The sequence below is a fragment of the Ascaphus truei genome, chromosome 2 (assembly GCF_040206685.1).
Source record: "Ascaphus truei isolate aAscTru1 chromosome 2, aAscTru1.hap1, whole genome shotgun sequence".
Lineage (NCBI taxonomy): Eukaryota > Metazoa > Chordata > Amphibia > Anura > Ascaphidae > Ascaphus > Ascaphus truei.
The window spans coordinates 37,079,836-37,085,835 of record NC_134484.1 but is presented as its reverse complement, the minus strand read 5'-3'; the positions used below and the strand labels follow the sequence as shown (position 1 = coordinate 37,085,835).

General features: G+C 44.5%; 1 long non-coding RNA gene across 3 annotated transcripts in view; it reads left to right on the top strand.

Annotated features, from left to right (window-relative positions):
• Positions 1–6,000, top strand: part of LOC142477010 (uncharacterized) — a 194,236-nt gene that overhangs the window by 984 nt on the left and 187,252 nt on the right. The gene's annotated exons all lie outside the window — the stretch shown is intronic.

Below are 6,000 nucleotides of genomic sequence, written 5' to 3'. Positions count from 1 at the left end.
AGCTCAGTTGTTTAGTTTAATTACTCCGTGATATTACATTCATTTGTATGTCAGATTTAGTACATGTGCCTGATTTCTGTAGTTATTTTGCTTATGATTTGGTGTCGCCATCAATGTACGTGTGTGAAATTTCAGGATTCATCCCTAGATATTTCTTTCAATAATTGACATCATAAGAATGCATTTATTATTGGAAGACAAAAAAAATAATACAACGTATGTAGCATACATCTTTGTGGCGAGGACACGCTAGGTGCCTCTCTGTTAACTGGGGCAGTATCTTCACATTTCGTTCTAAAATAAACGCAGATTCAGGTTGTTGTGCTAAAAAAAGAGTGAAAGGAATGAAGGATTTTACTGTAAGTAGAGTGTGCTGAGTGATTCTAATAGTTGAAGCTCATAGGATCCAAGCATCCACTATAACATAACAGTGTTAGGCCTTCACAATCATGGGCACCACATGGCAGCTTGGGTAGCAAATAGAAATAGTGTTATTGCTTTTACTACGTTACGAATCCTTTTCGCATCTTGGCTGACATTGTGTAGTGGATGGATGTAGTTTTTATTATAACTACGTATTGAAATCCCTTAGACGAATCGGCCTGTGTTGTTTGTCCTTGTGGTCCTGGCATGGATCCACTTTGCAGCCAGTAGGATTGCGGCCTTTCCTCTTTGCCACTAAATTTCTACTACGTGGGGTCTTTCGATGGTGGGACTGCAGTAACAGAGCTGCGTACTGGGCAGGTGTCTGCTGGTTAGAGTACTAAGTCATCGTCAAGCCTTTTTCTAAAAGGCACAAATTACATAAAAAAAAAAATATATATATATTTTTTTAAATTACATGGCGTGTGTATTGTATGCAGAGTTATACTTCACCATTACACTAAATCCCTGCCCTTGTACTTTGATGTTCTCCAAATACAGTACATTAAAATAAATATTTTGTTTATTTTATCCAGTGCTGTTTTTTTTTTTTAAAATGTGTCTAATAGTATATAAACAATCTTACATTAGGATGATTAGAATAACCAATTTATGTCTTGGGCAAATATTCTGGTTACCATTGGATTTAATAACACCTATATCGTAACTGTTGAAGGATAGAGCAGACGCACAGACACACAGATTTAGGGGTGGGGGAGTGTTGGTTTAGAACAGGGGTGGTCATCTTCAGTCCTCAAGGGCCAGCAACAGGTAAGGATATTCCTGCTTCAGCACAGGGGGCTCAATGAGTGGCTCAGTGAAGGATTGAGCCCCCTGTGCTGAAGCAGGGATAGCTTGAAAACCTGACCTGTTGGCGCCCTTTGAGGACTGGAGTTGGCCGGCACTGGTTTAGAGGGCTTGTGGCGTGTTTATCTGCAGCCTTGATTTCGTCTGCTTGTCCGGATAAAGCTAGTTTATTTTTCTGCAACGCCGTTCCCATGAAGCCTGAAAAAAGGAATCTGTTTTTACTGATTTTGTAAGATTGTCATATTCTTGAATCTTTCCTCGTAGATATAAATGAGATAATTTACACTTATAGGCAGTCCTCTTTTTACAACGAATGGCTTATCCAACGCTGTGCAATGCATACCTATGTTCATTTTTACAACGCCAAAACGGCTTATCCAACGCTCTTATGACGCTTTGCAACGTTGTGTATGTGTGTGTGTATATATATATATATATATATATATATATATATATATATATATATATATATATATATACACACATATATATACACACATATATATACACACATATATATACACACATATATATACACACATACACACATACACAATGTTGCAAAGCGTCGTAAAAGCATATATATATATATATATAATCAAAAAATAAATAGATGATACCGTTCTGTGGCTAACGAAATGCTTTTATTTCGTTAGCCACAGAACGGTATCATCTATTTATTTTTTGATTATTGAAGCTCGGCTAACACGGTACTGATACCTCTACATGTGTATATATATATATATATATATATATTATATATATATATATATATATATATATTATACTATATAATATATTATTTTTTATATTATATAATACAGTATATACACTATAATTTGTGTGTGCTGCATATCTTATTGCCTGCATAAAATATTTGGTGTGTATTTTAGTGTTAAAAATGCCTTCAGGAATGGAACCTTTCATTTAAACAGTGTTCCTATGGGAAAATGTTTTTCGCTTTACAACGCCATTTTGATTAACACATTGTGTCGGATAACCGAGGACTGCCTGTATGCAAAACATAATACTAATTCTTTTTTTCATCTCTCTCGGAATAGTTGAAATGTGCAATGTTTTTATAAATAAAATGAGTCTTTTTATACTTAGATGGTAAGCTCTTTGGGGCAGCTCTTTGTCTTTATTTTGTCATTTACCTATTGCGCTTATCCCCAGTGTTTGTCATTTATTGACCGCGGTATACAGCGCTATCCAAATACAATTCTACATGCATCCAAGCAGGGCTGAAAATATCATTGCCAGCGCCTGTGTTGCACCTCTCCCCTCCCCCGTTATGTCCCGATGGTGCCTAGCTCCCGCCAGCTCCGTAGAGCAGTGCTAACTCACCTGGCTGTCACAGGCACTATCGCGACTAGCAACAACGCAAACTATCCTGCTTAAAGCTTTCATATGTTGAACTGTTGCCGGTGGCGATGGTGACTGTGACAGCGAGGTCAGTCGGCACCGGGCTGCTGAGTTGGCGGGAGTGAGACATGAGAACGAGACACGGTGCTTAATGACTGCCGTTCTCATTTGACTCAATGCCTCTTAACTTTGGGAGGGGAGGTGTGTGTGTGTGTGTGTGTGTGTGTGACTGCAGCCCCGCTAACGCTGACCGCGCTCATGCTTGAGCGCGGTGACGTCACCAGCTCTCCAAGCATGAGCGCCGGGTGTCCTTGCTATTTCGCAAGCGCGCAGGGGGGGGGGGGGCTTGGTGACAAGCTGAGTGCGCTTCAAAGTCTCTCTTTTTGTTTATCTAAGCGCCAAGCGTGTGTGCCTGAGCGTGCGCGCGCACCGTGTGAGTGGGGACAGGACAATTTTTAAATTGCCAAAACTAAACTCGGCAAGCACTGCGCAGTCAGCACGCTCAGCGCTAGCGTGGTCGCAGCCTTAGGCTAAGGCCGCGCTCCCAGAGTCAGCGCGCCCGCACTGCAGACAGGCAGGGCGCTGACATACATAGACCGCGATATGCGGTCTGTAGGGAGCGGGAGGTGAGTGGGAGGCTTGAGCGGGAGTGGGGGCGTGGCTTGAGCGGAGGGACCCGCTACTCTCCCCCCCCCTCCCTCCACGGCTCGGGCTGCTGATTGAAGGTAAGTAAAGCAACACACACACACACAGAGGCAGGCACTCAGGCACACACATACACACACACTGACAGGCACTCAGACACACACACAGACAGGCACTCACGCTGCTTTCACTCCACACTCCTCCCCGCTCCCCGAAGCCTCTCCTCCTCACGAAGCCTCTCCTCCTCACGAAGCCTCTCCTCCCCATTGGCTCACAGCCACACCACGTGACGCGTCAACGCTAGGGATCACCATTCTCTTGTATCCCATAGCGGCTGACGCGCCACAGCGTGTAGTAAGCTGTGCAGCCAGGGGGGACCGGGACCGGCTCCGCAGGATTCCCCTGCTGGTGGGGAACCCGCGCCACCGAGCGCAGCGGGACCGAGGCCTTAGTGTCTGTGACAGATACACACGCTAACGCATACAGATGCTCATGGGGGCCCAAACTCTGGCCTCTAAGTTTTTTCTCCTACCCCGGCTTTTGAGTGAGAATGAAGGGACATAGTAAATATGGGCCAATACCGTTACCAACAAGCGGTTTTATACCAGAAAATACTTTCTAACGCTGGTAGATGATGTACAGATCAGTCAAGTGAATGAGTCCTAAAAAGTCTTCCAGAGCTCTTGTAGGTGTCTTCTGGCTGAAGATACTTAGTAAATATGAGCTAAGGGGTCTTATAGCAGGTGTGCGTGATATTTTCTGGGGGTGGGTGCGGCGCGTATAGAGACCCCGTACTCTTTCTCAAAGCATTTAAATGAAATGCCGGGGATCGCGCAAGGCCTCTAAGTTCCCTTCGGCTGCGCTTATTGTGACAGAGATGTCAGGCTGAGAGTGCTGGAAAACTCAAATTGAGATGACTTCCAGAGACTGCGACCGAGCCGTCGCTCCATCACGTCGCGCTTACTATAAGCGCACGCGATGGCGGCGATGCATTTGTTTTGACGTGACGTCGCTGTCGCCGGCACTATAAGCGCAGCCTTACCTTGTCTCTGGTGATGCGTCGCCATGCAACGTGACGTCACATGACGCTGTTACATCAGAACGCCAGAGACAAGGTAAGGGGGGGGGGGGTGAGAAGGGGAGGAGAGCAGGCAGGGGGCGCATGGGGAAAAAAAGTTTGTACGCCCCTGTCTTATAGCATAGCACCACTTAATTAACAAGGCCCATTGTTTTGGGGAGAAACACTTGCTTTTTTCACGAGACCCAGGTCATTTTATCTTGCTGTGCTTGGGTACCAAAAATGATCCTGCCAGCTTCATGCTTTGATTCACTGGGCCTGGAAATTCCCATGTGCATCGTGGCATTCACTGTCCATGCAACGTAAAACCAAAGTTAGAAATACCCCGCCAAGCAGTCAGCTCTCACCACTATGTTTAATGGAGCAGTAACACAGCGTGTGAGTACACTAGTGATATGGCAATGACCGGTTTAATCGGGGTTATATGTATTGCTGCGTTAAAAATGTATTATATTCATTTAGTAACAATTTAGAGGCTTTGTATTATCTCTTTATTTTATGGAACCCTTTACTAAAGGGCACATTTTCATTACCCACCTTTTTGTTGTTTTTAAAAAAAAAGTAATTATATTGACATCAATATCCAAAAAGTGGTGGACGGTCTAATAAGATCACGAGGGTCTAACAATAAAATAGATCCATATAACACGATAAGACGAGACTTGACCGTTCTTGTTTAATACATTGGATCCCATTATCCAGCCTGCAATGCTAAATCTGGGGTTCTCAAACCGATCATCGGGGGCCACCAGATATACCAAGCTTTAGAAACGACCAGTGCATTTATACAGAGGTAACTGCACCGGATGTGGATAGGAATAGATTATTGTTTGGTCGTGCATTGCAGCCTCCGCTGACCGTGAAATAATGAAGCACTTGTCAGGGCCCTAAAACAGTGGTCCCCAACCGTCTCTCTCATTTTTGTTGTTGTTGTTTATCTCTGGGCGCCCTAATCACAGGGTTCAGTTACTGAGGCAGCCGCACAACAGGACAGGCACAGAAAACACAGACGTGCACAGCCTCACTTTCTCTCCTTCCCATGCTGCTTCCTACTCCTCTGCTTAGCCACACCTCTTGATTGACTGCATTACCCAGCAGCCAATCAGGATGGAGGAAACTGCCCAGCCCCCTAGCAAATGGCTCTGGGAGATTGGGGAAATCCCGCAGCACCCTTTTGATCCTCTCACGGAACCCCAGGGTGCCGCGGAACCCCGGTTGGGAAACACGGCCCTAAAGCAATTGGGTTCTCTTACAAATAAAGAGAACATAATACATTGTAGCATAAATCTTTACTAGGGCTGTCATATTTGATTTAGGAAAAGTGGAGCAAGAAATAAGCATGAGCCCGGCAGCCTGACCGCTGCACACAGCATGTTTCAGTACCTTGTTTGGGTATAGGAAGAAAGACCCCCACTAATTACCATCATGTATGATGGATCATTAGCACCAATATTGTTGCAAACACAATATTCTCCATTAGTACGCCTTCATTGTTAATGGCTAATTGCTCCATTTGTGTGTATACCATTGTTGGGTAACAGGCGGTCTAGGGCATTTGGACATTGCCGTTTGGCTGCTGCCGCAGGTAATGTCTCTTCTAACCCTAATAAACTTAACCCGGTAACCCCTTACCCTAACAACCCTAAGCTTAACCACTAATCAAGATAGACAAAAATAGGATT